The sequence below is a fragment of the Camelus bactrianus genome, chromosome 25, assembly GCF_048773025.1.
Source record: "Camelus bactrianus isolate YW-2024 breed Bactrian camel chromosome 25, ASM4877302v1, whole genome shotgun sequence".
NCBI lineage: Eukaryota > Metazoa > Chordata > Mammalia > Artiodactyla > Camelidae > Camelus > Camelus bactrianus.
Window position 1 is genome coordinate 25,021,980 of NC_133563.1, and position 25,315 is coordinate 25,047,294.

General features: G+C 51.1%; 1 protein-coding gene across 1 annotated transcript in view; it reads left to right on the forward strand.

The window, feature by feature from the left end:
• The first annotated feature begins 1,145 nt into the window (after positions 1 to 1,145).
• Positions 1,146 to 25,315, forward strand: part of ZHX2 (zinc fingers and homeoboxes 2) — a 142,597-nt gene continuing 118,427 nt past the window's right edge. Inside the window, exon 1 of the mRNA XM_074353010.1 lies at positions 1,146 to 2,005. The gene's annotated coding sequence lies outside the window, so the exon portion shown is untranslated. The remainder of the gene's footprint in view (positions 2,006 to 25,315) is intronic.

A 25,315-nucleotide genomic window follows, 5' to 3' on the forward strand; every position in this document is an offset into this window, starting at 1 on the left:
TTTGAGCTATTTTTATTTTTATTGTAAAAAATTCAGGGGACCCAAAGAATAGAAATTGGAGCCCTAGGGGAGACCCTAGGAAAAACCTTGCGGTTAATTTCTTCTCAGCCTAGGAAACGAAAATGCCAAAAGATCACCCAGTGCGTTGGCCACGCAGCCCCAGGGCCAGTCTTTCAAAACCCCCGTCTTGGTCCTCGCCTCCAGCCACTCTGCCGCGCATGGCCACCTGTTGCTGCCCTCGCGCCCAGAGCCGAGTCGCAAGCCGCCGCTAGAGTTCGTTCTAATTCCCCGGAGCAAAGGCGGGCCGGGAAACCCCAGCGCTCCGTGCCCGCTAATCCTCAGGGCGAACAGGGACCCCGCAGAGCCTCCCAGGCTCCCTTTGTCTTCTCTCTGCGCTTAGAAAGTCAAAAGTAGACCCCAGACAGCATCCCCTCACCCGCGCTCTGCTCGTGCGCGCTTGCGCTCAGCTCACACCTGGGAGATGCTGACTCGCCGAGATGCCCACGGAGGGGAAACTGGTCCATCTGGCAGGAACGGGCGGCGCAGACAGGTTGCTCTCCGTGAGAGTCTAAAGTGTCCTCTGGATCCCAAATCCATGAGTATTCCTTAGCTGTGCACTGTTGCAGGAGCGCCGCGCCCAATACGCAAGTTCACGTTTCCCGAGGCCGCAGACCGAGGGCAGCGAGATCCTGACCCGCCTTTGCTCTAAGGAGCCCGAGGGGATCAAGGGGGTGGCGGCGGTTAGGGGTTCCCTCCCGCCAGGAACAGCTGAGTCCCAATTCCGAAAGCGACCCGCCTCGCTTCCGAGGGACTTCCCTGCGAGCGCCGCAGGAGTGTGCATTTCTCCAAGTCTGAGATTCCCAGCGAACGCCGGCCCGGCAAGAGTTGAAGTCAGCTCCCGGGGCGTCTGTTTGTTTATTGGCTCTTAGGAAAAAAAGTTTGAGGCTGTTTCGCCAACCTCAGACCTGGCGCAAGCGGAAATCTCAGAATCTCTTCCAGCAAAAGTCATCAAATTTTGAGTCGTTATATAAGTAGGGGCTCTTTCTTACCCTCCCTACCCCAAGCCCTCTCATTACTATTCCAGGAGTTAAATGTGCCTCGCTTAAAAATTCTTTTTTTTTTTTTTTTTTTTAGTTGTTATTATTTCTCTGAGTCCGAAGGCGGGAGAAAGCGCAGGCAGCGCCCTGGGCGCGCGGCGGCCCCACCCGCGCGCTGCCCCTCGCGCTGCGGAGGGGACGCCGGGTCCTGGGTGCCGCCGGCTCACAGCGATCAGCCGCGTCCCGCTGTCCCTCCGTCAGCCACTCCACGTGGTCAGGATCAACAGTTTGTCGAGCTCATCAGTGACACCTTGAACTTTTCATAAAGAAAATGGGTATTGCACCGACAGGGTTCGGCCGCGGCTGCCGCGCCGGGTCGTGCTTAATATTCAATGATCTCGCTCGCGCCTCCCCCTCCTCCCCTCGCAGAAATTCCACTGAGTCCGTTACTGGGCTCAGACTTTTAAGTTAATTTACTGCCCCCTCCCCCCCACCTTGGCTAGTAACCAGAGCCTTTAGGGCTAGCCTCCCCCCTAGCTCCCGCCTGAAAATGACATTTCGCCGGCGTCTCCGGAGGGGGCTGAATTTCACTTTGTAACTTTCTGCGGAACCCGAGCCCGGGTGGCAGCTCGGGTGGTGGTATCGTATGCAAATACGCATGCTGACGTTACAGATCATGTGGGTTTTGGCGTAGATTCCCCACTGATCGAGACATTTTTTTCCCCTTTTTTTTTCCTTTTTTTTTTTTTTTCTTTTAAAAATTTTGGCCACTGTTCTCCGTACGGGGGCTTCTTCTGTCTGTCTGTCTGGCAGGCTGGCTTTCCCCCTTTTTCCCACGGAGCCCGAGCCGGGCGCCCGGTGGGGAGTGGGGAGTGGGTGGGGGGAGCCAGCAGAGTTCCATTTTGGAACGCCCGTGCCGCGTCTCCGCGTTCCCAGCCCGGGCCCCCGCGTTCCCAGCCCCGGCGCAGGTAAGAAACTTCGCCCCGGCGCGGAGCACCCCCAGCCCGGCGCCGCCCGCCCCGAGCCCCGCACATCGGGCACCGGCCACTCCAGCCTAACTTTCCCACCGCCGCCGCCACGGCTCCCAAAAATGTGTTGTTAATGGGACTTGGCCGGGTTTGTGATTGGAAGGGGGGTGCGGAAGGGGGGGGTGCGGGCTCTTTTTGTGGGTGGGAGGAAATCGGAGGATCCAGAGGGGGGGAGGTTTTTTTTAAGAGTTTTGATTATAAGTTTGGATAAATGGGAGGCAGACCGAGGAAGAGGAGGAGGAGGAAAAACATGTCTACGTTTCCCTATGTCGACATAAGCCACAAAAAAATATGGCGTCCGCTTTCGACAGGGCGTTACGTAGACCCGACTCTGTTTTTATTTATTTATTTCGTGGCCGGCTCCCTCCCTTCTTGGCCAAACTGCGGCGCTTTGTGCGAACTGGGCCGGTCCCGCGGGGACTCTCCCGGGACGTGGCCCCGGCGCCGCGGGTTTTGGCAGGCGGGGGGCTGCGTGTGTGTGCTCCCCTCCCTCCCCCGCTCTCCCCTCTTCTCCCCTCTCCTGGTGACGATTCGCCGTAATGTGGTGGCAGGAAGCATGACGCCGTGGGTTGAGGCTGCCTCTCCTCTCGGCGCTCCCGGTGGCTGCAGGCAGCGGGCGCGCGGCGCGGGCAGGCAGCCGCCCGAGCTACCTGCCGCGGGCCGGGCCGGAGCGCGGCGCTGTCCCCACGCCCCGCTCAGGTGTCGGGGAGCCCGCGTGGAGAGGGGCGGTGGGGGGACGGTGGAGGCCCCCGGGCCCCGCTGTGCGCCGCCCGCGGGCCCACGCCCGCAGCCCGCCTCTGCTCGCCCAAGCCCACGATCGCGCCCCGGAACAGCAGCTGGCCCTTTTCGTCTGCCCCACGAGAGGTTCATCTTTGTTGGTGTTGCGGCTTCTTTGTGGCTTCCCCAGGACCTGGTATCATTGCTTTTGCAAACTTGCCCTTTTCCTAGCCACTTTGCAGGAGGCTGCGGAGACGGGGATGAGCGGAAAGTTGGAAACCAGTGAGCATCCCAGGACGGTCCCTTTGGCCTCGTCTCTGTGCGGAGCTCTGGAGGCGGCGGCGGCGGCGGCGGAGAAGGGTGGTGTGTTAGGCTGGGGAGAAAACTTGACAGGGAGGCCAAGTTGTGATTTGCTCAGGCTTCCACCTGATTGATCGGCTTCAAAGCCAGTGGGGTCTCCGCCTTCAGCTATTTCCGCGATGGCCTTTTGTTTGGGAGGTGGGGAGGAGGAAAGTGGGGGAATAATGACTTTCCCCGGACCCCTCCCTTTGAAAGTGTCGCTGCGCAGCTTGAGCCCTAGGGATCACCAAATCCTTTCAGGCCCTTTAGCTGCCCTACCTGCGCTCTGATGATCGCCTTCTGTCTCCAAGTTTGCAGCTCCCTAAGTCTGAGGCAGGCCCCATCCGGCAGGAAGGGGGGCAGGTATCTCTCCCCTTCATCCCTTCGGTCGCTCAGACCTCCCACCATTACCCTCTTAAAGCACACATGTGCACACACACTCACACATAACACTCTCACTCCTTAATGTAAAGCAGAAATTAATGCTTGTTGAAGTGATGGGGTGAGATTCTGAGAGCTCTTCATGATTTCAGTCAAAAGGTGATTTTCTCTGTATGAGGACAGAGTTAAGGCAGTTCAGTCCCAGGGCAGTAATGTCAAAAAGCATTTGGATGACAACCAAGTGGAATGAATATCTTGTAAAATGGCATGTTTAATAGTACAAATAAATTAATGGAGCAATCAAGTGCTTGAATGGGACTAACATAAAGGTTTGATTTCAGTTTAAAGGGAAAGTTATATAAAGCTGCATAAACATCTTCTTTTAAGGCCAAAGGGGGAAAATCTAGAAGTAAGATTGAAACGTGTCACTGACAATAAGTGGACCAAGGATCTGTGTGAACAGAGCTGCTGTTAAACCCTCTGCTCTGTGATTGTCCTCGTGTGCATGCATACCTTCTGTCCAGGTTTAGTGTCAACTAAGGATCCAAACAATCCACTGGAAGTTAACAGCTTTTAAGGGAAAAAAAAATTTAGAGGCCAAGGTTTTTGGCTAAATCGGCTATATTAACTAATCCCCATTTAAAGGAAAAAGTCAAAATGACACAAATGTTTGTTGGCACTCAAGAGAAGTATTCTCCCAATGTAAACACAGTGTATCTTAACATGCCGAAAGGCATCCCCACCCCAAATGTCCCATCCACATCAGGACCACGTGATTCAGTGGGATGCCGTGCATTTGACAAAAAAAATAATGGCAATGTTTGATAACAGTCGCAAATACTTACTGTTTCTGTAGGCCAGGCATAATGCTGTATAGTTTACATGCTTTATCACGCTTTAATGCTTTAATTCTTGCATAACCCTATGAGATAAATAATGTGATTATCCCAAGTTTACAGTGGAAGAAACTGAGGCTCAGAGAGGTGAAAAAACTGGCCCAAAGCGTTACAGTAAAAATTAAACTCTCTGTTTGAAGCCAAGCCTTTACATCATAGCCTTAAACACCCCAGTATAGCAGCTCCCTGGGTACGGGAAGTTGTAGTTAGAATGAAACTAAAGGTCAGGTGCAAGCAGAAGAGGGAACAGTGACCACTGTCCAGTGGCTTGAACTCATAGGAATTTTTCTGGGTTTCATCCCTTCGTTCATTTAGCAACTACGTTTTGATGCACTTGTTCATTCCACAACTATAATAGTCATTATGCTAATAAAAGCCTGCAGTCATAAGCACTTTTAGAGGCACAGAGAGGTTCTCTAACTTGCCCAGGACCGAACAGCTAGCAAGCAGAGTGCCAGACCTCAGAACATACACACTCCACATGCCAGTGCATGGCTCCAGAAATTAGGGGGATGCTGGTGAGATAGAGCGTCTATCTAACCTTGATGCAAAGCACTGCTCCAGGCACTATGGAGCTGTTAGCGGGACTAGGAATTTGAGCAGACCAGCAGGCCAAATCAAGCAGGATTAAATAGATGCATAACTGAGAGAAGTAACTGCTATGAAAACACAACAAAGGGCATAGTTCTTTTGCTCTGAGGGACCCGTGGAGGATTTCCTAGAGGGACTAGTATCATAACTGACCATAAATGAGGAGGAACAATGTCTAGAGATGTGTTGGATATCTTGCCCACTGCTGACTTAGCCAGATGGGGGCTTATTTGTGTCAGACAACAAGAAAGTGGGTGGGATGATGCCTCAGCTGTACCACTGGGGACCCAGGCTCTGTCTTTCTACTCTGCCACCCTTTGAGTGTAGGCCTTTGGACCCACGTCTATCGTCTCATGGTGGGAAGGTGGCTGCTGTATCTCCAGGCCTCAAATCTACATTCCAGGAAAGGGAAAGTAGGATGAATGAGGAACAAAGAGCATTTCCCTATTGTGGCTTTATTGTTACATTTGGAAAGGAACACCCCTCTCAGGGACTTCTGTCCTTAGTTTGACCAGAACCAAGTGGCCCCCCAAACCTACCACAGAGGGGCAATCACGTGTTTTTAGTTAGGCACATTGCTACCATCAACAAATTGGGGTTCAACTGGTAAGGCAGAAGGGGTGAATGGACGTACGGTTGTTGAGTTGGCTGATAGTATTTGTGGCCTAAGATGAGAAGAAGAAGGTTTTCCTGATGAATTTAAAACTGAGTCCTGGGAGCCACATGTCTTCTGGGGAGGCGGAGAGGAGGATGCAGGGAAGGTTGGGCCCAGGGATAACGTCAGACCTGGGGCTGGACGTGGAGGAGGTTGGCTTTTGATCTGTAGGTACTGGGGAGACACGGCAGGCTTCTGAGGAGGGAATGTCAGGTGTTTTAGGAAGGTTAAGACTGACAGCATTCTGCCTTATGGAGACAAATCAGCTTGGCTCTTATTTGAACTAAAATGAGTTCTGGAAAGTTTCAGAGCAGGGGACCGGTTTTGCCTTAGGGCAAAAAGAAGGTAGCACACTAAGAAAGTGAGGGATGTGGGGAGATTTTCTTCTGGGTCCTGCAAGTAGGAATCCAAAATTAACCTGATGTTAGTCAGCCGCTTCCAGGAAGTAACTAGCTCTCCTTTTGCAATAATTCCGTGAGTGGGACTGAAAACACTAGAAGGGGTACCAGTTTACTCCACAAACACTACACTTGCCTTTCTCCTGACTCTCGGGCTCCCCAGGTCCCACCTGCAACCTCACCACTCATCAGCAGAATAACTTTGGTCATGACCCTTCACCTGTGCTTTTCATGGAGGAGATGCTCTCAGAGGGCCTCCTGTCAGGTTCCCCACACTGGATCCCTCTAGCAAGGACTGGCATCCCTGATTCTCTGCTCAATTAATAGCTTTACAACTTTAAACCTCAGTCTCCTCATCTCTAAAATGGAGATTATTCCAGTAGCTGCTGTATGGGTTGTTGTAAAGCTTAAGAAGAAATGTATAAAAGGGCTTAACACAGCACCTAACACGTGGACTGTGCTCAGTAAACGTTACCTGTTATCACCATCATCACCTCCACCATCATTATCACTGCCAAGACCTCTAGGAGGTGACTTTATTGTATCCTTGAGGTGCCCCATAATTAACATGCATGGATTACTGTCAAAGATTTCAAGAACCCCACTGGCCCCATCTCACTGCAATTCTCCTCCCTCCTCTCATACACACTCGTCTGTGGCAAGTCTAAGCAACTACTGGCATGGAAGGCTCTTCCAAAATGTCTCAGTGGTACCCTGGCGCAGTGTTCAGGTACTGTAACGTGCTGTGTCATGGTCAAGTCCGGATAGCGCAGTTCTCCAAGGATGCTCAGCTATTCACATACCCCTGTGATAGATGGTAAAGTTGACATTGTTTTTAGTATTGACAAGGTAGTTTCGTCTGTAACGAAAAAAAAAGTCCTCCCGATTCCCCTCCCCCACCGTTCTCTAAGGCCCCCACCTACATCGAACAGGTTGTGATTTTAAGAACATGTACCCACAATCTATTTCCTGTTCCTATGCTTAAAGTCATGCACTTAAGAGGGGTTGATTGGCAATGGTGTGTGTGTGTTTGTGTGTGTGTGTACGTGTGTGTATAGCACACACCCAAGGAGAAAAGCAGTCTTGACAACGGTCCATCACTTTCCATCAGACTTTAAAATGGAATCAAAAGGAACCAGAGCCAGAATCACTCTTCTTGCTGACACCTCTCTTTACCCCCTGATGAACAGTTTACCTGTTAAAAGCCACAGTTCACACACTTTCTTCCTCTTTCTGCTCCACTGTGGTCCCCTAGTACTAGAAACACTTAGTGGAGATTAAATCTAATTATGCAGTGTTTCACTGCAACAGTATTTACCACATGAAATCTGCAGTGAATAAGTGCTTGCGATGTTGATTCACGGGGGATCGATAATAAGGAGTGTGACCCAGGCGTTCACTCACTTTGGTGTGAGAGGTCTGGGCTGTACTTCAGGGGTGCAGAGGCTTCGTTTGGCATGGAAAGGGGGAAGCACACGCTGGTTTGCTTTCCTGGGTTTAAATCCACGCTGGGTTCACCTGGCAGGGGGAAACCAGCAAAACCCTGGGAACCATCTGCAGTCAGGCTCAGTGCAGGAAGTGGATTCCTGTATCCCTGGGGCCTCAGAGGGTGGCCAAATGGAATTAGCTTTTTCTTTAGGAGGGAATCCTCCCAGTCAGGGGCGCAGGGCAGCCTCTGTGGGGGAGAGAAGGAGCCTGCTGTCAAGAAGGGTAGAGAGAAAAGATGAATGAGATTTTCTGGGCTGGTTGGATGCCTGCAGCTGCGGCTTCTGGACTCCAAAACATCTGCAGAAAACCAAGGAAGGACCAGAATCTACATTGAGGAGGCTGCATGCATGTAGGCGGGGGCTGTGCCAACGGGACAGTTGAAATCAGTGTTGCAGAAAGACTAGAAAAACACTTCCCAGCGGGGCTGACATTTGTGCCCCCCACAGCCATCCCCTGCCTCAGCCACCCTGACTTTGTCCACCCTGGCTGGTGAGACTGAATGAATGCGAAGCTCCCTGCACACCCAGACATACCACAGACACACTGCGTCACCAACTCCCTGCAAACTGAGCACCTACTATGTGCCCATCACTCTGCTCCACACTTTCTCTTCCCTGTGTCACTCAGTGTGACCCTCAAGGGTGCATTGAGAGTGGTGACACAGCCCCATTTTAAAGACAGGAAACCAAAGCTCAGAGCGGTTAGGTGCTAGCTCATGGTCACAGAGAGAAGGTGGCCAAGCTCCGAATTCGGGTCGCACTGAGTCTACAGCTGATACTTGTAGTCATCCCCAGGTCTTTCTGAAGTCTTCTGGAAGCCAGCTCCACCACAGCCTGGAATGAGATGGGGGGCAAGGGGCAGTTTTAGGACGCTCTTCTGGACACTCTGATGGCCTTTCTGCTAGCGGAGTACACGCATGAGTGTATGTATATGTGAGTTTAGTCAAAACAGAAGAGAATTCCGAGTCTGCGCCTGTCATCCTTAGCTCCCCAAACCACACCCCCAAGCCAATTCCACAGTCTACCAGTGTCTCTAACAGAACATTCTCCAGGGGGCACGGCACCCCCTCCACCCTCTCCTCCCTGGCTCTGGTGAGAAAAGGAATCCCAGTGGGCTGCAAGCTGCAAGTTGGAGACGGAGGAGAATCTGGGTGCTACTTTCAGGATGCTGAGCAGCCTTGCCAGCCAATGGGGGCAGGAGCTGGAGGGAGCTGGAGGGAGCAGGCGTTGGGAGGGTGGAGAATGGCTGGGTTGCTGTTTTTATACAATAAAAGAGGATCATTGTAATTGGGAGCCCATGAATCATAACACGTCTGCCTATGGTTCTCTCCAGCTGCAGGACCATTTAGTTAAATAGCACACAGAAAACTCCTTTCAGCTGACATTACTTTCCCGCTGTTCTTAAAATACAAGACTGGGCTAAATTGCTCTAACGAAAAAGCCATTTCAGGCTCCCCCAGCCCCCGTGTACACTCGGAGCCCCCATGGGATCTCCCCGGCCTGTGCAGGAGGACTTTTAGAAATTATTTTCCTTTGCACCCTTGTCTTTTTGGAAACAGCACCTTTAAAATATTTGCACGCAACCAGGTCAGAGCTGGATGTCACGGCCAAGTTGTTTGAGGTGGGTGGCGGCCCAGAGTGGGTAGGGAGAGGCCAGGATAACAGGGGCTAAAGGAGGGGAGATATGGACTGACAGTTAGAAGCTGGAAAAAAATTTCTCTCTGGCCAAGAAATTTAGGGAAAGGGAGATGGTGGCTTCAGGCAGGAGCAGAGAAGTGTACAGGCCCGCATCTAACCTGCCCTAACAGAGAGCGCCGTGGTTTCGTTATCCTGTAGAATGGTCTGGAACTTTACCGAATTGATTCTGAGCATGCGGTGAATTCTGCCAGAGCCACGCAGCTCAGAAGAGCTGGAAGACTTCACATGCCAAGAGCAAAGGCTCATGGGTGCACAGAGCCCCAGCGTAGAAACGGTTTGGATCACTGGTGGCTGAGACCTGCCAAAGATGGAGGGCTGGAGTTGACACTGTGAAGTCGGACATGGCCTGGTTTTGGCACTTTTAGAAGTGGGATTTGTGGGTGTCCGGGTAGAACGTCTGAGGCCCTCTGGTACCCCCGAAGGGGGACGTTGGAGGATGAGAGTAATAGCAACATGGTGCATTAGTGGGACCAAGGATGTGTTCTAGCTGGAAGGAACTTTTAAGGATCACCTACTCCAGCTTAGGGAAACTGAGGCTCAGAGAAATAAGGGAATTTGCTCAAGGTTACACAGTCATAGCAGCGTGTGAGTTCTCCTCTTCTATATTGTCTGACTTAAGGCCCTGTTTCCTTAGGACTCCCCGGACCAGCCAGCTCCATCACAGTTCCTCCCCTCCCCCGTTCTTTTCCTCTGTCCAATCAGCAGACACTCCCCGGGCACCTGCCCGAGGAAGAAAACAACTGCCCTGCCCTCAGGAAGTTCACGGTCACTTGCCACTTAGCAGCAACTGCTTCCTGACGTCCCAGGCACACGGCGGAGTGCTTTTTGGGGGTTAGCTCAGGTCACTCATAGAAGATTCGAGGACTCTGTTAGTCCCCATTTAACAGCTGAAAAAGCACGGAGCAGGGAAGTCCTTGGGCTAAGGGTTCTGGAAGCCAGGCAGGCAGTCCTACAACACACCTGGTGCTCCTAAGGCCCAGGCACGTGCAGCCTCTCCTGCCCTCGGTCCACCTGCAGCTCCAGAGATGGGGCGGGGGCCCGACCACCACTGATCAGAGCCAGGGGCCGAGCTACCAGCCTGCGCTGAGGATAACGCAAGGATGGGCGTGCATTCGGGTCTCAACACAGGGTCTTCTCATGCATGAGGGCTTCTTCCCCCCAATGTATTGAATGTCAACTGAGTGTAGGCTCCACGCACCCATAGCCCAGGGCATTTGTACGGCAACCCTGCTGAGCATTAGTGGGAAGGGCAGAGCCATAACTCCAGCGCAGGTCTGTGCCACCCAAGACTGGAGTAGTTTTACCCGCATCAGGCAGCCATGCTGGGGCCAGAAGTCGCTAACTGGGAGTCCTGTGTGGGCCGGGGTAGGTCACTAAGGGACACAGAAGCTCCGGTGGTGGCCCAGTGTAGTTTCCCAAAGGTCTCCATAAAAATAAAGGAACTTTGACGCACTTTAGGCAACTTTCACTTGAGCAATAGATAGTTAGTTGAGCACAATAAGAAGTCCTAGGCGCTCTGTGCCAGGCCCTGTGTGTCTCTGTGGCATCGATATTAGCTTTAGTCCCATTTAAAAACATATCTTGAGAAGTCATGTACACTTTAAAATTCACCCATTGAAAGTGTACAATTAATTGATTTTTTTAGCGTATGTACAGAGGTGTGCGTTCATCACTGCAGTCCAAGTTCACAACATTTCCGTCACCTGGAGAAGAGACCCCGTGCCTGTTACCCATCACTCTCCCCCCAGCCCTAGGCAACCACTGATCTACTTTCTGTCTTTATAGATTTGCCTTTTCTGGACATTTCCTAGAGAAGGAATCACATGTGATCTTTCGTGTGCTTCTTTCCCATAGCGGATGAGGATTCTGGTTTCTGCATATCGTTACCAACCCTTAGTGTTGTCATAAGCCCCATTTTACAGATGAGGAAACTGAGCACAGGGCCTGGCACTCAGGCAATGCCCTGGACGTGCTCCCCGGCACCACTGTGTGGTATGAACACATCTCTGACCTGTGTGTGGTGAGGCTGTCTCGGAGTCACTGCAGTTTGAGGGATGTCCTGAGGCTCTGGACCTGTGACTGGGAGCCTCATCCCCACCCCACGAAGAGCCATCACCCAGCGACCAGAAGTATCCTGGGATGAAGGAAACTGGCCATCCACACCCTGCTCAGGCCTGCTGAGCCTGTCCTGGGAGTGGTGGGTCCGTTCACAGAGCCCAGCACTGGCTCCACTTTAGCTCACGGTTTCCTTGGCAGGGCTGTGGGCACTCCGGGTCTGGCTCCGTCACCTCCAAGCCAGCATGCACTTCCTGTGCTCCGACCGAGAAAATGCCTGGTGGATAGGGCCAGGGCGAGCCAGGGAAGGGATGGCCTTGAGGCCCTCCCACTGAACTGGCAATCCTCTGGTTTTCCCCAGCGGTGTGAAGGGGCCCTGTTGGTGGCCGGGGTTGTAATCATATCAGCTTCCTGGTCTTTCAGAGTTGGGAGGGGTGCACTCATTGATCCTGGTAGGAGATTTGGGAAATCACTCCAAGATTTCTAGATATAAAAGATGTTTCAGTTACAAAAATGATAGAGTTGATAGGAGCCTTCTCTTTCTTTTTTTTTCACCAAAGTATATTCAGTTCACAGCGTTGTGTTAGTCTCTGGTGTACAGCATGGTGATTCAGTTATATACACACATATGTGTATATTATTTTTTATATTCTCTTTCATTATAGGTTATTACAAGCTATTGAATACAGTTCCCTGTGCTATATAGTAGGACCTTGTTTATCTATTTTATATATAGTAGTCTGCAAATCTCGAACTCCCAATTTATCCCTATGCAGCCTTCTTGCTCGGGTTGGTCAGAGGCCATGTAGATTCTGCACATGGCTTACATGGACTCATCTTTCTTAATAACTGAAGCTCAGTGGCCCTGCCTCGGGAAAGGCACTTGCCAGAAGAACCACAGGACCAAAGGCATTCAAACCGCCTGGCTGGTGCCCTCCCCAGCCCTGTGCACACGCCATGCCTGGCACACACCTGCTGGCACGCCGAGTATGGGCAGTCCGTGCTGTAGGGTCGCCACGTGTCTCGGAATCCTGCTTTCTTGTACTGTCCACCAGTGGTCCCACACGGGGGCTTTACATGTTCCCCACCCTCTCCAGCCCCTGCCACCTGAACTCCTAGCTCTGGCTGAGAGTTTGCTCAATAAATAGTGTTTCATTGATAAATAGAATCAAATCAGAGAATCTGTGTGTGTTGAAATAGGAAGGGGGCATCCTGCTGGGCCTGACGACCCAAAAGTGAACAGAAACTCTTCCCGAATTGATTTTTTTGCATCTGGTGTTTTCAATAAGAGGAAATGAGGAAGCATTATTGGGAGGAATACATGTCGTGGGATCTGTCCCCATTCTCTCTCTGCCTCCACGCCATTGTTTTGGTTCTGAAACACAAAATCTGATCCTGTTTCACTAATCTCCCCAAAACCTCCCCTGGTCCGAGTTGCCCAGGAGTCAAAAACCCAAATGTTTTTAGGGGCTTTGCAGGTGGCAGAAACAAGTAAAGGGGTCAAGTGTAGGATGGAAGGAAGTGGTGAGGAGTGGGTCAGAGGAGAAAGTGTTCAGTCCAAGGACACTCAAAATAAAAAATTTTCAGTGGGCTTTCCTGTCTGTTCCAAGGATTGCTGCTTTGTAACTTCTAACCTATAGGATCAAGTCCAAATCCCTGACCTTGGCATGGTGGCTCTTTGAGAGCCGACCTCTGCCTACCAGGCATATTTTGCCGTAAGCATTTCCCTCTCTGCCAGGTGACCCACTCAAGACTGACCCTGAAACCCCAAAGGTGTCATCCTCCCTCCCTGTTCTTTCCTTTTCCACATGTAGGTCCTTCTCCCTGGAAAGACTCACCCCCCTAAACTTAGCAAAATCTACTCACTCCTGCTAGGGAGCTACTTGTTTTCTCCACCTGCAGGCTAGTATGGAAGTAACCCCTCAGAAATCTTAGCACGTGCATTTTGATCTGTCTGCACCTCTGTCTCCCTGAAAAACTATGAACCACCCCTCCACCCCAAGGGAGAGTTTCCTCTTTGTCTCTGTGGCCCCAGCACCAGCCCAGGGCTGGCTCACCTGAGCAGGTTCCAAATGAACAGCTCTCAAGTGGACTGGATGGCTCTATAAATGAGTAAATGATTCTTTCCTGAGAGCCTGTTTGGGAGCCTGTGTTCTGAGTCAGCACGAGGTAGTAAAATAGGGGTTGCTGCCCGATGCTGCCCCTGGTGGCTGGTCCTTGCCACTGCCTGGAAGGACAGTCACTGGACCATTTCGTCACAGGAAGCCGTCCTGGAGGCTTCCGTCCCACACTGCCTTTGTCCCAGGTTTGGGGCCTCTTGGCCAAATTCAGCCGATCCGCCTGCCTCCCTGACTCAGCCCCGCCACCTCATCTGGACAGCTGGCCTGTGTGTGCAGCCTGGGTCCACTTCCTCCCTCTGACTTGGCTGCAGCCTGTGTTTCCTTGTTGGTATCCTCCGTCCACCTTCGGGTGCACAGGCAGCCCTGTAGGCTCTTTCTGCCACTTCCCATAGTAAAATTGTTTTTTGACTGAGTCTGGACTGGAGACCAAACTCTAAATGTGGAAGGAAAGGAAGACACAAATTGATTGAATGCCTGCTGTATGCCAGCCATTGAACCAAGCGTGTTGTATATGCCACCTTATTTTATTTCATTCTCCCAATAGCCCCGCTTGGTAGAAATTTTCATTCTACATACGAGGAAATTGAGGCTTTATGAAATTAACTTGATTTAAAGCCAAGCCTGAGTGACATCAGAACCTAGCTACTTGCCACACCACAGTTAAAAATTATTAAGACTCTATGTTAAGTGCCTTAGTGAGTGGGACGCAGAGACGTTGGCCCTGCGTTTCCTTCCAGAGTTTACTATTTTGCTTATAAAAAGCTGTGCGGCTCGAATGAGTGACAGGAGCATCTTTTCTCCTTCCCTTAGAAGGCGCTTCCTGGCACTAATACAGCTTCTCATTCTCAAGATATTTGTCCTCTTACAGTTTTGTCACCAAGTTGTTTCCCTCTGGGGAAGGAAGGGGAAAAAAAACTTGTCACAAGAGAGATGGCCAATTTACTAAATCTTAATCTTATTGGATCATTGCACAATAAATAGTCATTGATGTTTCAATCATGTGTGTATGTGTGCATGTTTTAAGTAATAGGTAATAACTGGCCATTCTGTGACAAACATGCATGAACCCTCTGGAGGCACTGAATAAGATGTGTGAGTAGTCAGGTTAGGCTAAGCTATGATGCAGTGACAAATAAACCCTGAAATCCTAGTGGCTTAACCAAGCAAGGCTTGTTTTTTACTCTCATGAAGTGCACTGAGGGACAAGAGCTCTTTAAGGTAGCTGTGACACAGGGATCCAGGCAGACTTAAGTTTTTCAGTCACATCATTTCAAACAGTTGGCTTTCAGGCTGCTAGAGAGGGGAAAAAAATTAAAGAGTCATATATACTTTCCTTAAACATGTCACTTCTGCTCACACGACCCTGCCTAATTGCAAGGAGCCTGGAAAAACACAGGGGAGCACGTGGCTGTTTGGCGAGTAGGCTGTCTCTCTCTCCAGTGAAGTCCTGGACTGGCTGGCGGTGCTGCTTCTCAGCCTTGCTGAGTCTCAGGGAGTGAAGAGGACCAATGGCCAAGCCAAGAGCTGAACAGGGCTTCTTACCACTGAGCCCAGTGCCTCCTGCCACATTGTTCAGTGCCACTTCTAGCACTAGGGACAGTGTTCAATTGTCCCACCCACTGGTATGGGGGGGAGTGGTCCTGATGAGCTAAAAGACCACCAAATATTAAAGTTCGTTTTTTTGCAGCATACTTACCTTCCTTGCATTTTGTTGAGTCCCATTACAATTTGGTTCTGCCTTGAGCAACCAGTCTGACATAAAGGAAATTAAAATAATTTAATGAGCCCCTAATTACTGCCAAACACGAATGATACTGAGCAAAGGAGTAACTCTGATGGCTGGTATTCACCATGAGCGAGCGTGCCTGTGCCAGGTGGATTCTCAGCACTGGATTAATTTATTTACTTCACACACCTCCCCTCAGACTGTTCCTTTCGTCCTGAGGAAAGCCTGATTATCTGCATATAATAGATGAGGAAACTGAGGCTCAGAGGAGTGAAGGGACACAGCTCGGAAGGAGTGGAGCTCGGTTTACCCTGGCAGGTCTGGCCAATTCTAAACCCAACACTCGGTTTGTGAGTTTGGGAGGCTGTGGGGGAATGCAGAAAAGTCCGGGGATTAAATACCAGTGCTATTCAGGCGAGTAGTTGAAAGCGTTCTGTGGATTCAGCTATACCTGTACATTCCAGGGCGCATCAGAAGTGTTCTGGGTGTTGGACACTCTGTTTATTCATATAAGAAATGGTCCAACTCCCACTGTGTGTTGAGCACCATGCTAAATACTAGGAATGCTACAGTGGTGAATAAGAGCTGCTTCAATCTAGGTTTGTTTATTTCTCTACGACACTTTTTAGATGTTTTCAAATGTCCTTGAAAAGTAACTGAAGAACCTTGATCCCAGCATCCTTCCCAGGAATGGTCGTGTGTTTAAATCTTGACTCTGGAAACACTGCCTGTGGCCCTTGGGCTCTGCTCGGAAAAATAATAACTCTCTTCAGTCACTGGATCCCGTAACTAACCTGCAAGGGGTTTGTTGGTTATCCACTTTCCACAGTTCCTGTCTAGAACAGTCGGGCAACCAGTGTTAACCTCTGAGATCACCTGGTCCAGTCCTCTGAGATTTTACAGGAGGGAAACCCAAGCTCTCTCTAGGTTGTGAGATGCCCAAGGCCCCTCTGCTGCTTTAAAAGGATTTGGCTGCATCAGTGATGCAGAAAGTCCTCCCTCCTCTACACTTACCTTCGGGAATGTTAAGGATACGGCGTTTCACGTCTCTGAGCTCCTAACGTCTTTGGCCATATGCTTTCCCACCAGCCTAGCGTGCCGTGGGCAGGAGAGCTGCCACGCCCGTCTCCCCGCCCAGCTCCCGGCTTTGAGCGGGTGAAGGCCACAGCCCCCTTCCCTCCATCACAGAAGGTAAAGGACACACGCCACATGGTTACTATGAATCCTATGCTTTCTGCTTGTGCTTCACTGTTTTCTGGTTTGCTTTTCGGTATTAGAATTTCATGCCAAGTTCTATGACCAAGCTAATCATTTCAGACTTTTGGGGTGCAGGTGGGGGAGATATAAGTCCAGGGAAGCCTATTAAATGTCATTGTGGTGAACTTCACATCTTTTAGCTGTGGATTACCTCGTAGGGTTTGGTGCCCAGAAAATCCTGGTGTGACTTGATTATGTCCACGGGGTAGAGGACTTGTTTGTAGTGATGCTGGTCATTTGAGGAGGGGGCCGGCCGGTGCCTAGTCTTTCTGATTGTGAGAAGCTCTCGGTCTGGGTGACCTGGCTGGAACCTGAAATGTAGGCAACTTCTCCTTTCTGAGATTTTGGAAGAGTCTTCTCCACTTGCCTCCTCCCAGCCCTCCTCCTTGCTTTGCAGGAATAACAGCATTCGGATTTACTTTTGAGGGAAGGAAAGTGCTTTTGGTTTTTCCCAGCTGGTATGATACAGCTGGAATCCGTCTGTCTTGCAGTTCAGGTGACCTTGATGACAGAAGACGCCAGTCACCATTATGTCCCTTTCATCCCAGGCCCATCCCATCCTGCCCTCTTCCTCTGTCCTGGGTTCACATTGTGGTGGTAGCCAGGGTGATGGTGGCCCCGAGCTTTTCTGCTCTGCCAGGTGCCCCAGAGGAAGCTGGTGCTGGGCCTGCAACCCTTGGCTTCTACAAAAGCAGTGGGAGGGAGGAAGGGGAGTCCTGGTGTCCTGGATGTCGCTGCGGAGGGAGGGAGCCCCCTTGAGCTGTAGTGGCCGCCCCTTGTGATCAGTAAATATTTGTGGAATTCCTGAGGCCGGCAGCACCAATGGACCCACAGTGACCCTTATCCAGGACGCAAGCTGTTGGAGACTTGGCACTCGATCATTTGTTCTGGCAACTGATGAAATATCTTTGCACCATGAGCTATCGGGAACCCTAAATGCAGGTTAACGGTGAACGCTCGATTTCATTGTGAGAATAGCTCGTGGGCACCTAAGAGATAGTCTTTTCCCAGGAGGGCAGGGAGATGAGAATCGAATTAAACTCCAGGAGCTAAAGAACAAAGACCATGTTTTCTTCCTCTCCTTTCAAAACCATGTGGGAGGCTTGCCTGAAAGACTTACAAAAACAAAACAAAAACCTACAACTGGAAGTTATAGCATGTGTAGACAGGTGCGCGCACACACAAACAGAACTAAAACAGCACAGCTGAGGAGTTTAATATTTTTGAGTCTTTTGTTTGCCGCTGCCTGGGTGTTTGTGTAGAACTTCAACAGCAGAAAATAGACATGAAGGCTGAGGGTTTGTTTTGCAAGCTCCAGGTTGTAGATCTCCAACTCTGTAAATCAAGGCTCTCGGTGAATGAAAAGACAATATGTTTGTGTGGTGTTTGTTTAAAATAACAACCCAGGGGAAAATTCCTACTCCTGGGTTTGCAGAGAGTGTTTCTTTATTACAAATCACCCACTTCATTCTGGGTATCTGTAATAAAACTCTCAGGGCATACTGGGCAAATTATCGTTTTTAGTAAAATAATTACTTAAGTGAAACTTCTTCCTGCAAACTCCCGACAATGCCTCTTTTTGTGAAGTGGAGTGTTGTACGTTGGGTCTGACAAGTTTCCTTGGGAACAGGATTTTGACACGGGGCTGATATCTGGGGATTCGGGGGACACAGGGGAATGCTGTCAGTTGAGATGAGAAATCTGGAGACTAAGAGAGCAGAGATGTTCCGCGGCGTCTGCCTAGCCCCCCCCCTACCCCGGATGCACATTTGCAGGACGATGGCTGCCAGTTCTGGACAATCTCTTTCTGTTTGGATGAGTCGACGTGGATCTTTTCCGCTCTTGTGGAATGAGTATGTGGCCTGCAAGAAATTCCACACACAGGCAGGGGTCAGGAGGCCTGGGGTCCCCCAGCTCAGATACTCACTGCCTGCTGACTTTGTGGGGGTCATTCGCCCCCTCTCTGTCCTCAGTGTCCCCGCTTGGAAAGTGGAGGTGGCCTCAGCCTCCGAGTCACTTTTCCTCCTGGGGCCTGTGTGTTGGGTTTGCTCCGGCCACTTCGGGCTGGCAGGGCCTCTGCAGGGCCGGCCGCCTGTCAGAGGCCTGCTGCCACCCTGGCTGCCTCGGAGGAACCTGTTGACTCAGATCTTTCTGGAAGCCTTGTACAAAGGAACTAGACTCTCCAGCAAAATTGCCCACGGAACTGGTATGACGTTTCCTTGGAAAGCCCACGTGGTGTTGAGCAAACAGGCTGCTCTGTGCAGCTCCCAGGGCGGTGGGCCTGGGACTGATTTACAGGGAAGAAGCAAGAAAGGGAAAGAGAAGGGGCTGCCAGTGGTGGGTGGAGGGGGTCTGGCAGGTTCTCAGGGCCCAGCGCCTGCTGGAAAAGTTAATGGGCCATCTCGGTGAGGGGTGGGGGGTGCGAAGGGGGCCGGGCTGCCCTCCCAGCCCGCCGCCTCTGGAATGCCCTGTTTATTTACGGCTCTGTGGATCCCTGTTCCTCTTGGGAAATCACTTCTCACAGGGCTGCGGGAGGCTGGCAGGATGTCTCCAAAGAAATCTCCCTGCCCCCCAATTAGAGCTTTGGGGACCAGGGGGTGGGAGATGCTTTGGGAGAAGAGAAGGCCGTGAGCGCACAGGTGGTGTGAGAATTTCGAATAGGCAGCCCAGATTAACACCCTCTCAGTCCCCCTTTCCGGTTCTGAGCCTGGGAGGGGGGAGGGGACTCTGGGCTGTGGGGACTTTAAAAGTGAAAGTCTCCAAGCAAAAAGCCACCGGATTTCCCTCTCCCTTCCCCCACCCAGCCCAGCAAACAACTCCAAGATGACAGAGGAGCAGAGGTGTGAGTGCTCTTAGGTTGGTAGGTGGTGTGAGCCAGACCCGGCGGTTTAACCATCTGGCGTCTTTCTGTGCAAGGCTGGGACAGTGGCTCTGGGCCACCTCACACTCAGCGCCCTGTGTTGCTTCCTCCAAGGGACTTGTGCTGGAATTCACGTCTCAGCCCTGCTGTCACCTCCACAGGGAGGCCTTCCCTGGTGTGGTCCCTGCTCCCTGTCCCTCCCGATGGTGATTTCTCTATCTCGCCACTGCTGACACCTTTAGGCATGGATAACTCTTTCACTGTGCGGGGGCCGTCCTGTGCATCATAGGATGCTTAGCAGCTTCCCTGGCCTCGACCCACCAGGTGCCAGTAGTGTCTCCCTCCAGCTGGGACAACAAAAATATCTCCAGGTATCACCTTATGTCCCCTGGGGGGCAAAATTGTCCCATCCCTCCCTGCTCCTTCATTGAGAATCACAAGCTAAATCACATTCTCTGTTGTATTTTCTTCATGGCCCCTTTCACTCTCTGAAATGATCTTACTTTTTTTTTTTTCACTTGATCTCACTAGTGTTCAGCCACGCGCACATTGCCCCAGTGCCCAGCCCCACCCCAGAATAGTTCAATCAGAATCTCAGGAGCTGGGTGCATACTCGGTTTGATTGCCAGGCGATCTGACTTGAGGATCACCGCTCTCTCCCCGCTGGAGGGTGAGCCCCGACCTGAGGGAGGAACGTGGCTGCTGGGGCCACGGTTGTGTTGTTAGCACGTAGAATAGCGCCTGGCACATAGTAGGACTCCGTACTGAGATTTCGTGAATGAATAGATGCTCAGAAAACCCATCATCACTGGTAGATATGTTTTGTAGAGATTGGTCTGTTTTTATCATTCATTCAACAGACATTCATTAAGTGCTTGCTCTGTGCCAGGTGTGCTAAATGCTGGGGGTGCAGAGTTGAATAACACGTGACCCCCATCTTGTAGGCACCTTCAGTCCCCTGGGAGGCAAAGTTGCAGAGACATAGGGTTGCCCATGAAATGACGAGATCTTTGCTAGACTCGGGGTATGCAGACAGCAGTTAGAACATCGAATAAGCAGTTCCTCAAAAGACACTGAAAAAGAACCTCGTTTCTCTCCGTGAGGTGTTTTACTTGCATTTCACACTTGAACCGTCATCACAGCCCTGCACAGTAGACGTGGCTCCCGTTTCCCAGCTGAACAAACTGACGTGCCGTGTAACTTTCCATAGGGGTCAGCTGCCCACATGTGGCCTGGCCTGGATTCAGCCCCAGGTCTGCCTCTCCTGAAAGCCCACGTTCTTTGCAGCATATGATGTCGCAGCCAGAGCTGAGACCAGAACATAGGACCCTGCCTTCTCTTGTGCACTCAACTTGCACGTAAGATAAATCCCACTTCGGCCATTAACCAGCTACAGACTCTGGCTGTTTTCTGCCCTTGAAAGGTTACTCCTGAGGTCTCTTCATTCTGTGCTCTTTCATTCTATGAGCCTGAGGATCTGGCTGTCTTAGTCTGGGTTCCTGAGAAGCAGACCCCAAGACAAAGATCCAGGGGCATGTAGTTTATTTGAGAAGCGAAGGAAGCTCTGGTGGGGAGCCAGGAAGTGAGACTAGGGTGAGAAGGCAGCAGGGCACGGAGCAGGCACAAGGAAGTGGACACCGTGGGCAACTGGGGCGTTACGTCCCCCTCGGGGACTGGCTGAGACAGGTATGGTGCTTACTCGCCAGCTCCCATCGGCCACAGCTGTGGGCTGCTCCCTGAGGGGCCTGATTCTCCTGCTTCAGGAAGCAAAGTGGGCCTGAAACCAGACAGAGCCCCCCAAGCAAGGAAACACAGATGTCGGCCGTTGGAAGTGAGGCCACTGTGCACTCAAGCGGGAAGGGCCGGGGGACGTGGGCGGGGCCCGGGCAGCATCTGCTTAGACTCAGAGGAACACCTCTCCACTATCACTCCCTTTTTTCAGTTTTCAGTCTCATTAATTGAGCACCTTTTGTATACAGAGCTGCATGCTAGGTTTCAAGGTTTGAAATAGAAAGACGTGTCCTGACAGAGCTGGCAGTCATGGACAGACGACCAGAGCACCCCTCGTATGAGCATCGGCACCAAAATGTCTGAGTCCCAACTCCTCAGCCCAGCGTTCTTGGCTTTTCCTCATCAGGACCTGCCCTCCCATCATTCCCCTCGAGTTCTCTGCTCCGGGAGTTGTGAACTGCTTAGAGCTCCTGATAAGGCTCCTTCTCTCTCACTCTCCTCCCCCTGGACCTTTATGCATTCTGGTCCCTCTTCCTCCAGAATAACTCCCCCTCTTTTATGAGTCAGGTCAATACCTCCTCTGGGAAGCCAGCTCTGACTGACACTCCAATCCCAGGTGCCCTTGGCTTTGGTCACTTCACTGTTCTTACTCCTGTCGGAGTAGTTGTCTCACAGGATCATCATCCCCTCCTGTCTGTGTGCCTTGGGGAAGTCAGGGATGCTGTGTCATTTTCACTGGGCATGAACGCTGGGCCTCAGCTTAACTACTTCCTAATTGTGGGACTGGGGTTGGACTTTAAACCTCAGTTTTCCTGTCTTTAGAAATGGGCCCAATACTGCTTCCCATCCTGGGGGCGGTGAGGGTATAAGCATTAGAGAAAATTCTTGAAAACTGCCTGGAACACAGTATGTACAGGTGTCTGAGTTAGGGTCCCAGCAGGTAATGGGGTTGTGAGGGGAGCTAAGCTGGGGCTTCCCCAGGCCGTGGTCGGGAGCGAGGTCGTGGTGCTGACACTCAGCGCGTCGGGCTGACAGGGTGTCGGAGGCCGGGCGGGCCACCCGAGGCTCAGCAATAACAGCTGACGTTCGCTGTGTGCTCCCGTGGGCCAGGCCTTGTCCTGAGATGTTACACAGCTTTACTCATTCAGTCCCCGTAACTGCCTTCTAGGCTGGGTTCTGTTAGTAGCCCCGTTTTGCATATGAGGAAACCGAGGCACGGGGAGATTAAGCAATTTGCCCAAGGCCTCCCAGGTGGTGAGTGGAAGCCCCCAAATTCAAGTCCAGAGTCTGACTTGGGAGACATTCTTTCAGCGGCAGAACTTATAGCCCCTCTGTCAAAGAACCACAGACCTAAGGCCCCGCTTCAGCCCTCTTATTTCACAAATAAGGCTCAGAGAGGTACAGTAATTTGCCCAAAGGCACCCAGCCTTGTTGGCAAGACAGTTCAAGTGGCTCTTCATGCCTGCTCCTGACTCTGAGCCCTCCTGTCCCCTTGGGCAGGTCGCTTTCCTTGTTTGTTTGTTTGTTTACTTACTCATCTTCTGTAAAATGCGGTCCTCTTGGTCTGGTGAGAGACAAAAAGCAGTAATAGTAATAAGTAAGGAAATCATGTACTATGCTAGAAAGTGAGAGTTGCTATGGGAAAAAATAATAATTCAAGACTCGAAGGCAGTAGGGGAGTGAGCCACGGGGCAATCTGGGGAAAGAGCATTCAAGGCGGAGGGACAGAGCTGGAGCAAAGCCCCTCAGCAGGAGTGGGGGTGGGGGAGGGAAGGCAGTGAAAGCAGAACGAGGAGAGCAATGTGTGCAGCAGAGCGGGTGGGAGGGAGAGACAGGAACCAGGGGGCCTAGAGCCGCTCGGGCCACGGTCAGGCCCTCATCCATTTTCATATGTGATGTGTTATTTGGATCACGTCTCACAGCATTTGTATGCTAGTTCTTCCTTTTATCCCTTTTTACAGAAGAATAAACTGAGGTTCGTAACCAAAGCCCTCTTTATTTTACAACTGAAAAAATTTACATGCAAAGAGCAGGAGTGACTTGCCCAAGGCCACAGAATGGGAAAACGGCATTGGGCTAGCACTTGGGTCCCCCGATTCTCAGTCCAGAACTCTTTCTCCCACACCTCTGCCCCAGAAAGGAGTTCCTTTGAAGGAGGTGACACTGGGCCTCTCTTGAAGATTCAGTTCTAGCTCCTGGAGCTCTCAACACTATGTGTTGCTGCCAGATTTTCTATGTGGACTACAGAATTTCCTTTTGTTTTTTTTTTTTTTCATTGAAGTACAGTTGATTTACAATATTATATTAGTTTGGGGTGTACAACATGGTGATTCATTATTTTTATAGACTGTATTCAGAGTTTCCTTCTTAGTAAGGGGTTCGAGGTGGAAAATCTGAAGATGGCTAACATGTTAAAAACACATGTTAATAAATGCTGGATGAGGGGCAGAAGGCCATTGACTGTAATGTGACCACCGGCAGGTGCAGATGGCTTCCTGGGTGCCTCGTCCTGTTATAAGCTATTGACCTAGGTTCATTCCTTTATTCCTTACGGCCACCCTCGGGGATAGGTCCTGTCATTATCCTCATTTTATAGCTGAGGAAATTGAAGCACAGGAAGAGGAGCTAACTTGCCCACCGTCCCACCGTGAGAGAAGAATTGAGCTGGACTCAGAGCTCAGGCAGCCTGGCCGCAGAGTCTGGGCTCTTAACCCCTCTGCTCACACAGATGGGCTGGACCCAAAGGAGGTCACGCCAGCCGCAGGATCTGGGTCACCAGAAGCATTCCTGTGAGCAGCTGGGAGTGGACGGAAGATGCCTTTTATTCCCCCACATTCTTGCCGGGGAGACACTCCTTTCTCGAAGCTTCCCATCAGACACGGGGACTTTCAGAGCGTATTTGGCAAGATGACCTTCAAACACCTCCCTACAAAAGAAGTCCCAGGTGGACCCCATCTTCCGTCCCCTGACTTCAAGCGTGACTGTTTCTGCTTAGAGTTACTTGAGGAGAGAAAGAAGCCATCCCCAGGGATTGCAAACAGGGCCCAAGATGTGCTGATCTGTGAATCATGGTGACAATAATTAGCACTTAGGCCAGGCTTACACTTTCCAACCGGCTGTCACACACAGTCATGATGTCATTCAGACCCACAAGAGTTGTAGGCTGTCACCGTTTTAGAGATGAGGAAGCTGAGATGCTTGGGGAGGGTGAAATGATTGGCTTAGTCACAGTACCAAGAAGGTAGGTGGAGAGAGACTCGTACCCAAGTCCAGAGACAAAGTTCCAGCTACAAGTCTATGAGGGCTGACCAGCTGCACTCAAAACACAGCCCTTCCGATGACGGGAAGCCTTCTCGGGAGGGATCCCCGCCTGCCGTCTTTCTTCCTGAAAACAAGCATACAGAGCTGTGGCAAATTCTTGGGGACGTCACGTTAGACTCCAAAGAGATTAGAGAAACCAGTTTCTAGGATCAAGTTTCCATGAAAAAGATTGCTTTCCTTCCCTGGGATCTGGCTGGCTGTGTCTGCTTTACTAAGTTAGGTTGTCCAGCGATTGACACCGCCGGCCACATTTAGGAGTTTGTGTTGATATTGCTGTTGTGGAAAAGCACATGTTGGTCCCCACTGTCTATATGCCTGCGACTCTTCTTTTTTTTTGTTTCTCTTCCATTTCATGCAACTTTTGCTTTACAGCCCACGTGGCATAATTGACACCTTGGCTCTGCCAACTCGAGCCTTGGATCAGTGAAATCAGTTATGACAGATGTGATTATTTACAAGAAAATAGAAGTCACTATAATTAGCCCTTCGAAGGAGTACATTTGGGTAGAGAATGAGAAAGCCCAAGTGTAACTTGGCGTGACGGGTGTGGGTGTCCGCCCTGAGCGGGTCCTTCTCTGCCCAGTGAAAGCAGGCGCTGGGGTGTCTGACACCCTCCGCCGACATTGCCGTCTGTCAATTCTCCTGACACAGCTCTTGAGAGATGGAGAGGCGGGGTGGTAGAGTGAGCATTAGATCTGGCACCAGAAGTGGTTTCAGTTCTCAGCTCAGCCACTTGTCCTCAGCATCGATTTCTTTCTTCAGTTGTAAAATGGGGATCAAAGAGAAGCCCTGTCTCCTCACAGAGTTGTGAGAATTAAAAGTGACAGAGCAAGACAGGTGTCCAGCATTGTGCCTGGCGTAAGGCGCCCGGCAGAAAGCGCTGAGTGGGAGACGTTCTTACCCCTCTTGAGCGCGACACTTAAATCTCCTGAGCCCCGCTTTTCTCCGTTGGAAAATATAGATGACACCATCTCATACAATGGATGTGGGACTTGGAGGAAATGAGGTGTATGAAAGG